Raw genomic sequence first — 8,417 nt, 5'->3', positions numbered from 1 at the left:
CTTCCCCCTAATCGACATCGGACCCTTTTTGTTGAAGATGGATCATTAGGGGAAGGGGGGAGCAGGGCCGACAGGAAAGGAAAGCCTATGCAGATACATTAGAAGGCGGGTCACAGGAAGAGTGGTCACAGGTTGGGAGAACACAGGTAGAATGGGATCAGAGACCATAGAAGAAGTCAAACACGTGGCCCTGGTCTAAGCTGCCTCTGGAGTATATGCATACTGCTGCAACACCAAGACCACCAGTCCCTGTCTTTTATTAAAGAGAGATAACACAGAGATAACTACACGAAAGGCATGTCTAAGGTCACTTTGTAGTTTGAGTTCAGGTTAAATATTGCTTTGCTACAATCTGATGACCCCAATTTATTGTTTCCCAGAAACTATATACAATAGTGATGATGTCATACTCCACATCACTGTCTGGAACACCCCCGTAGTCCTGGCAGGGTTTATAATGTCAGAAAAACAGAGAGATTGACAGTTCACATCATCAAACCATACAGGTAAGTTTACAAGTTTCTTAGGCAATTGATAGTATTCATGATAAGTTTAGTGGTCTCGTGCACTTTAAAACTAGCCATGCAACCAAATCTGGAGCTCAATTAAATGTGTCTTTTAGAAGTGAAGTGGGCATTCAAGTTGTACACTATTGATGAACCTTTTACTGCAGTGGGTAAACCAGGGGCACACAAAGTGTGTCTTGGTAGTCTTCAATAAATATACTTTGAAACCAAAGTATCCACCTCACACACATGGTTATGGGCTTATAAATATAACACACCTGTACCATGTCAGATATAGAGTTGAAATGTATTCAATTTTGAGTTTGCTTCCCAATATTACACTTTATATACAGGTACATCACATAAGACTGAAATATAGCAAAACTGTTAGACATTAAAAACATTAAAAAAAAACTTTATTAATTATGAAAAGTATTAATAACATTTCAACCATGAAGGTCCTTTGACAGCAGGAAAGGGATACTGTTACATCATAGGGAATGTTGTGCTTCAAGAAATATGTGGAATATGTAGATTAAAAGAGGAGTCATAAAATTCTTTCCACATTTCTCTGTTTTGTTAGGAAAAGGTTTACATCTGGTTCTTTACAACCTCAAGGCATGACGAGCAGTAACATGGGTCATCCTCTGATAACGCCAGGCTTACTACTTCTAATGCTGATACCCGCCATCACAGCTGATAGCTCCGGTAAGGTTGAACAACATGCAATTGAGTAATTGCATCTAGACAAGATTATCTCTGTTAACATCTGCAAATATATATATATATGTATGGGATTTTGTTATATTTGAGTTGACAATTCATTCAAAATACAGTGCCTTGCGAAAGTATTCGGCCCCCTTGAACTTTGCGACCTTTTGCCACATTTCAGGCTTCAAACATAAAGATATAAAACTGTATTTTTTTGTGAAGAATCAACAACAAGTGGGACACAATCATGAAGTGGAACGACATTTATTGGATATTTCAAACTTTTTTAACAAATCAAAAACTGAAAAATTGGGCGTGTCTCCCTGGTGTTTCTGCCTCAGTGTCTGGTCTCTCCCTGGTGTTTCTGCTTCAGTGTCTGGTGTCTCCCTGGTGTTTCTGCCTCAGTGTCTGGTCTCTCCCTGGTGTTTCTGCTTCAGTGTCTGGTGTCTCCCTGGTGTTTCTACCTCAGTGTCTGGTCTCTCCCTGGTGTTTCTGCTTCAGTGTCTGGTGTCTCCCTGGTCTCTCTCCTCAAGGTCAGTTCTCTCTGACTGTCTTTGGTCTCTCTCCTCAAGGTCAGTTCTCTCTGACTGTCTTTGGTCTCTCTCCTCAAGGTCAGTTCTCTCTGACTGTCTTTGGTCTCTCTCCTCAGAACTGTGGTAGAAGAATATCCCGCTCTGTCTCCACCTCGGCCTCCCAAAAGCCCCTTACCATCGGACCAATCACCTGTGAGTATTTTTGATATCATCACACTCACCTCAAAGTAACTTGTGAGCAGTCAGACACACACATACACACACCCCCCTCACTAGTAACCTTCTCTTTGCACTGTTTGTCTTCTAGGGACCAAAGGGCCAGAGTGAACCAAACAGCACTGCAATGGGACAGCAGAGAGCTTCTGTATCTTAATGATTTTTAGATAATCTATTATTAGATAACTTTACTATTATATCAGTCTTGTGTCATTATATCAATGTATGTTCTCTGTTATCTCTTGGTCTGGTCTGTTGGCGAAGCAGAGTTAGGGTTACAGATGTTAAATCTTAATTTGATCACCTTGTTGTTGCAGAAAATGCAAATGTCTCATGTATTCAAAGTTTAAAAAGGCATCTAAAGTTTGTAATTTCCACTTGAACATTTCAGACTTAATTTGCTCTAACTAAAAAAATATCAACCCCTACAAAAGTGTCCATTTAAATATAAGCCACACAATAATGAGTATTTCCTGTTGCTGCGGGATTATTTTCCTGCTGTGAGAAACTGGTCAAATTAAGATACAACACCTGTAAACAGAGAATCTGATATAATTTAATCTTGTTCCTGTCTTTTATTTTCTTTATTATTTTCTACTTATTGTTTCTGTAATGTGCTCTGTGTGTAGAGGAGTCAGGCGCAGGAAAGCAGATGTGAGTAAATAAGCGTAATTTACTCAAAATAGACAAATATAATACAATAAAGCGAGCCCACATAACGGACCGTCTTACATACAAACAATTACTCACAAACAAACATGGGGGGAACAGAGGGTTAAACAATGAACAAGTAATTAGGGGATTGAAACCAGGTGTGTAAAACCAAGACGAAACAAACGGAAAATGAAAAGTGGATCAGCGGTGGCTAGAAGGCCGGTGACGTCGACCGCCGAACGCCACTCGAACAAGGAGAGGGACCGACTTCGGCGGAAGTCGTGACAGTTTCACACTTAACTTGACTGAACAACAGGACCTAAATAATTTGAGGGTTTGCTTCCTTCTTCATCAAGTAGACTTCCTGATATGACCATATTTGGTTTTAGGCTCGTTGCTAAGGTGTTGAGTATGTTATTTACTAAGGCTTAATGTTATTTGTATTCCCTTATGGAGACATTTTTTTAAGCATATGCCAACTTCATACTCATGGATTCCCAGGGACTCTACACATGAAATACCAAGCTCTCAAATTGTTCAGGCATGTAGAAGTGACTTAACACTAAAACAAATAGCAAAACTTGCTGTATCGTCTATAAGCCATAGAGAGAGGGATCATGCCTGTGGAACACTATGGCTCCGTTTCAAATGGCACCCTATTCCCTACTTATGGCACCCTATTCCCTACTTATGGCACCCTATTCCCTATTTAGTGGACTATTTTTGACCATCTTAGTAAACAAAAGTAGTGCACTATATAGGGAATAAGGTGCCATTTGAGTCTGTGTTTAGATGAGTGGGAACAGTTCACCTTTCCCTCAGCGTGAACAGTTGATATGATGTCATCATGGTGGCAACTGGCTATTGTTGGTCATCTAGAGCAAAGAGAAAAGGGTTTGGAATAAGACAAAGGGATCAGGTCAGATCTTTTCTTGTTATTAATCCGCTGATTCAGCGTGACTAAATGGAGATGTATTACGTGAGCTCGACACAGTTGAAACAGGCATATCTATAGTACAAACAGAAGACAAAAAACTTAAAGATAAAGGGAACAATGTCAAGAACACTTAGAGGTAGCCTATCTGTCAGCACGGCACAGTTGAAACAGGCATATCTATATCACAAACAGAAGACAAAAAAAAACAGATTGATAAAAATGGGACAATGGTTATCAAGCTAGGGTGTATCAGAAAGCATGGCCAGGTCGAAAGAAGCATATATACACTGCTCAAAAAAATAAAGGGAACACTTAAACAACACAATGTAACTCCAAGTCAATCACACTTCTGTGAAATCAAACTGTCCACTTAGGAAGCAACACTGATTGACAATAAATTTCACATGCTGTTGTGCAAATGGAATAGACAACAGGTGGAAATTATAGGCAATTAGCAAGACATACCCAATAAAGGAGTGGTTCTGCAGGTGGGGACCACAGACCACTTCTCAGTTCCTATGCTTCCTGGCTGATGTTTTGGTCACTTTTGAATGCTGGCGGTGCTTTCACTCTAGTGGTAGCATGCGACGGAGTCTACAACCCACACAAGTGGCTCAGGTAGTGCAGCTCATCCAGGATGGCACATCAATGCGAGCTGTGGCAAGAAGGTTTGCTGTGTCTGTCAGCGTAGTGTCCAGAGCATGGAGGCGCTACCAGGAGACAGGCCAGTACATCAGGAGACGTGGAGGAGGCCGTAGGAGGGCAACAACCCAGCAGCAGGACCGCTACCTCCGCCTTTGTGCAAGGAGGAGCAGGAGGAGCACTGCCAGAGCCCTGCAAAATGGCCTCCAGCAGGCCACAAATGTGCATGTGTCTGCTCAAACGGTCAAAAACAGACTCCATGAGGGTGGAATGAGGGCCCGACGTCCACAGGTGGGGGTTGTGCTTACAGCCCAACACCGTGCAGGACGTTTTTCATTTGCCAGAGAACACCAAGATTGGCAAATTCGCCACTGGCGCCCTGTGCTCTTCACAGATGAAAGCAGGTTCACACTGAGCACGTGACAGACGTGACAGTCTGGAGACGCCGTGGAGAATGCTCTGCTGCCTGCAACATCCTCCAGCATGACCGGTTTGGCGGTGGGTCAGTCATGGTGTGGGGTGGCATTTCGTTGGGGGGCCGCACAGCCTTCCATGTGCTCGCCAGAGGTAGCCTGACTGCCATTAGGTACCGAGATGAGATCTTCAGACCCCTTGTGAGACCATATGCCGGTTGGTTCTGGGTTCCTCCTCATCTAATGGCTGGAGTGTGTCAGCAGTTCCTGCAAGAGGAAGGGATTGATGCTATGGACTGGCCCGCCCGTTCCCCAGACCTGAATCCAATTGAGCACATCTGGGACATCATGTCTCGCTCCATCCACCAACGCCACATTGCACCACAGACTGTCCAGGAGTTGGTGGATGCTTTAGTCCAGGTCTGGGAGGAGATCCCTCAGGAGACCATCCGCCACCTCATTAGGAGCATGCCCAGGCATTGTAGGGAGGTCATACAGGCACGTGGAGGCCACACACACTACTGAGCCTCATTTTGACTTGTTTTAAGGACATTACATCAAAGTTGGATCAGCCTGTAGTGTTTTTCCACTTTAATTTTGAGTGTGACTCCAAATCCAGACCTCCATGGGTTGATAAATTTGATTTCCATTGATAATTTTTGTGTGATTTTGTTGTCAGCACATTCAACTATGTAAGAAAAAAGTATTTAATAAGAATATTTCATTCATTCAGATCTAGGATATGTTATTTTAGTGTTCCCTTTATTTTTTTGAGCAGTGCATATAGTACATACAAACGACAGAAAACAGATTGAAATACTGCACAGTTGAAACAGACATCTACAGTGCAAACATAAGACAAATAAACTGATTGAAAAACTGATGGAAGAAGGGTGGAAATGACATTAAAACAAGGGTGTTGGCCTATCCAATAGCACCAGCAACCCATGACACATGGTCTTTATAACAGAGCCCGAGAGGTAAGAAGTCAGCCAAATGTTAAGTGGTTCTCTGGGATATTGTGAGGCATTATTTACCTCATTAATCACACAGTGTTGGCCTAATGCCACCCACCCACCAGCCACCAGCCACTTGCCCTGTCGCTTAATTAGTTTGAAAACATCCATTGTATCTGCCGCCACCCAACAGAGCATATTGACTTTACCTTAATCACACCCCAGGGTTTTATGGTTATGCATTCCTTACATTTCAACGATGATACAGATGTAGGATCGTAATTTGAGCCACTTTGCTACAGAAGGAAAATAATCCTGCAGCAACAAAAAATGTGAATGACTACGTGGATTATAATACATTTTTTGTAAAATAAAATCAAGTCTGATATTTCTGAGTGGAAATGACAAACTTTAGAAGCCTTCTTAATACACTGGGAAATGTTCAGCAACAACAGAGTGATCCAATTAAGATTATACTGTAGTTGGGATCTATAGTTGTGATTCAACCTCTTCCACACTTATTGTTTGCCTGAAATCCAGTCAGTTTTGTCTGACGTTTCACTCCTTTACTCAGGGTCATTGCCAAACAGTTTATCATGACAAGGAGTGGCAAGGAGTGGAATGAGAGCTGAACAGACTGGGACCCAGACTAAGGTCTTGTCCCTGGGAATATTGCACAATGTGACCCGCTTCCCCCCCTCCCCGATAACCAGTGTATAAATGCCTCGTTTACAGGTGGTTCCAGCAGTCAGCATCAACATTTGGTAAGTCAGTACTCCTCTCAGATCACTATTCATACTGTATGGTTAAACAAAGTTATTTTGGGTTTGGTTAAATTAATATACCTGCACTGAGTTTAAAATGTTATAATATCCTCCAGAGAATGTGTGTCCATGCTTAATATATATTATTGTATTAGATGTTATAATATCCTCCAGAGAATGTGTGTCCATGCTTAATATATATTATTGTATTAGATGTGTTGTTATAATACCCTCCAGAGAATGTGTGTCCATGCTTAATATATATTATTGTATTAGATGTTATAATATCCTCTAGAGAATGTGTGTCCATGCTTAATATATATTATTGTATTAGATGTTATAATATCCTCTAGAGAATGTGTGTCCATGCTTAATATATATTATTGTATTAGATGTGTTGTTATAATATCCTCCAGAGGATGTGTGTCCATGCTTAATATATATTATTGTATTAGATGTGTTATAATATCCTCCAGAGAATGTGTGTCCATGCTTAATATATATTATTGTATTAGATGTTATAATATCCTCCAGAGAATGTGTGTCCATGCTTAATATATATTATTGTATTAGATGTGTTGTTATAATATCCTCCAGAGAATGTGTCCATGCTTAATATATATTATTGTATTAGATGTTATAATATCCTCTAGAGAATGTGTCCATGCTTAATATATATTATTGTATTAGATGTGTTATAATATCCTCCAGAGAATGTGTGTCCATGCTTAATATATATTATTGTATTAGATGTGTTGTTATAATATCCTCCAGAGAATGTGTGTCCATGCTTAATATATATTATTGTATTAGATGTGTTGTTATAATATCCTCCAGAGAATGTGTGTCCATGCTTAATATCTATTATTGTATTAGATGTTATAATATCCTCTAGAGGATGTGTCCATGCTTAATATATATTATTGTATTAGATGTGTTGTTATAATACCCTCCAGAGAATGTGTGTCCATGCTTAATATATATTATTGTATTAGATGTTATAATATCCTCCAGAGAATGTGTGTCCATGCTTAATATCTATTATTGTATTAGATGTTATAATATCCTCTAGAGAACGTGTCCATGCTTAATATCTATTATTGTATTAGATGTTATAATATCCTCTAGAGGATGTGTGTCCATGCTTAATATATATTATTGTATTAGATGTGTTGTTATAATACCCTCCAGAGAATGTGTGTCCATGCTTAATATATATTATTGTATTAGATGTGTTGTTATAATATCCTCCAGAGAATGTGTGTCCATGCTTAATATATATTATTGTATTAGATGTGTTATAATATCCTCCAGAGAATGTGTCCATGCTTAATATATATTATTGTATTAGATGTGTTATAATATCCTCTAGAGAATGTGTCCATGCTTAATATATATTATTGTATTAGATGTGTTGTTATAATACCCTCCAGAGGATGTGTGTCCATGCTTAATATATATTATTGTATTAGATGTTATAATATCCTCCAGAGAATGTGTGTCCATGCTTAATATCTATTATTGTATTAGATGTTATAATATCCTCCAGAGGATGTGTGTCCATGCTTAATATCTATTATTGTATTAGATGTTATAATATCCTCCAGAGAACGTGTGTCCATGCTTAATATATATTATTGTATTAGATGTGTTATAATATCCTCTAGAGAACGTGTCCATGCTTAATATATATTATTGTATTAGATGTTATAATATCCTCTAGAGGATGTGTGTCCATGCTTAATATATATTATTGTATTAGATGTTATAATATCCTCTAGAGAACGTGTCCATGCTTAATATATATTATTGTATTAGATGTTATAATATCCTCTAGAGAACGTGTGTCCATGCTTAATATATATTATTGTATTAGATGTGTTATAATATCCTCCAGAGAATGTGTGTCCATGCTTAATATATATTATTGTATTAGATGTGTTGTTATAATATCCTCCAGAGGATGTGTGTCCATGCTTAATATATATTATTGTATTAGATGTTATAATATCCTCCAGAGAATGTGTGTCCATGCTTAATATATATTATTGTATTAGATGTGTTGTTATAATATCCTCCAGAGAA

General features: G+C 39.1%; 1 long non-coding RNA gene across 1 annotated transcript; it reads left to right on the top strand.

Annotated features, from left to right (window-relative positions):
• Nucleotides 1–764: 764 nt before the first annotated feature.
• Nucleotides 765–4,325, top strand: LOC115116742 (uncharacterized). Its single transcript, XR_003861586.2, has 3 exons — nt 765–1,214; nt 1,867–1,942; nt 2,058–4,325. It is a non-coding gene; the product is annotated as an uncharacterized LOC115116742 (long non-coding RNA).
• Nucleotides 4,326–8,417: the final 4,092 nt, after the last annotated feature.

The sequence above is a fragment of the Oncorhynchus nerka genome, linkage group LG15, assembly GCF_034236695.1.
Source record: "Oncorhynchus nerka isolate Pitt River linkage group LG15, Oner_Uvic_2.0, whole genome shotgun sequence".
Classification (NCBI taxonomy): domain Eukaryota; kingdom Metazoa; phylum Chordata; class Actinopteri; order Salmoniformes; family Salmonidae; genus Oncorhynchus; species Oncorhynchus nerka.
This window is presented reverse-complemented; position numbering and strand designations above follow the sequence as displayed.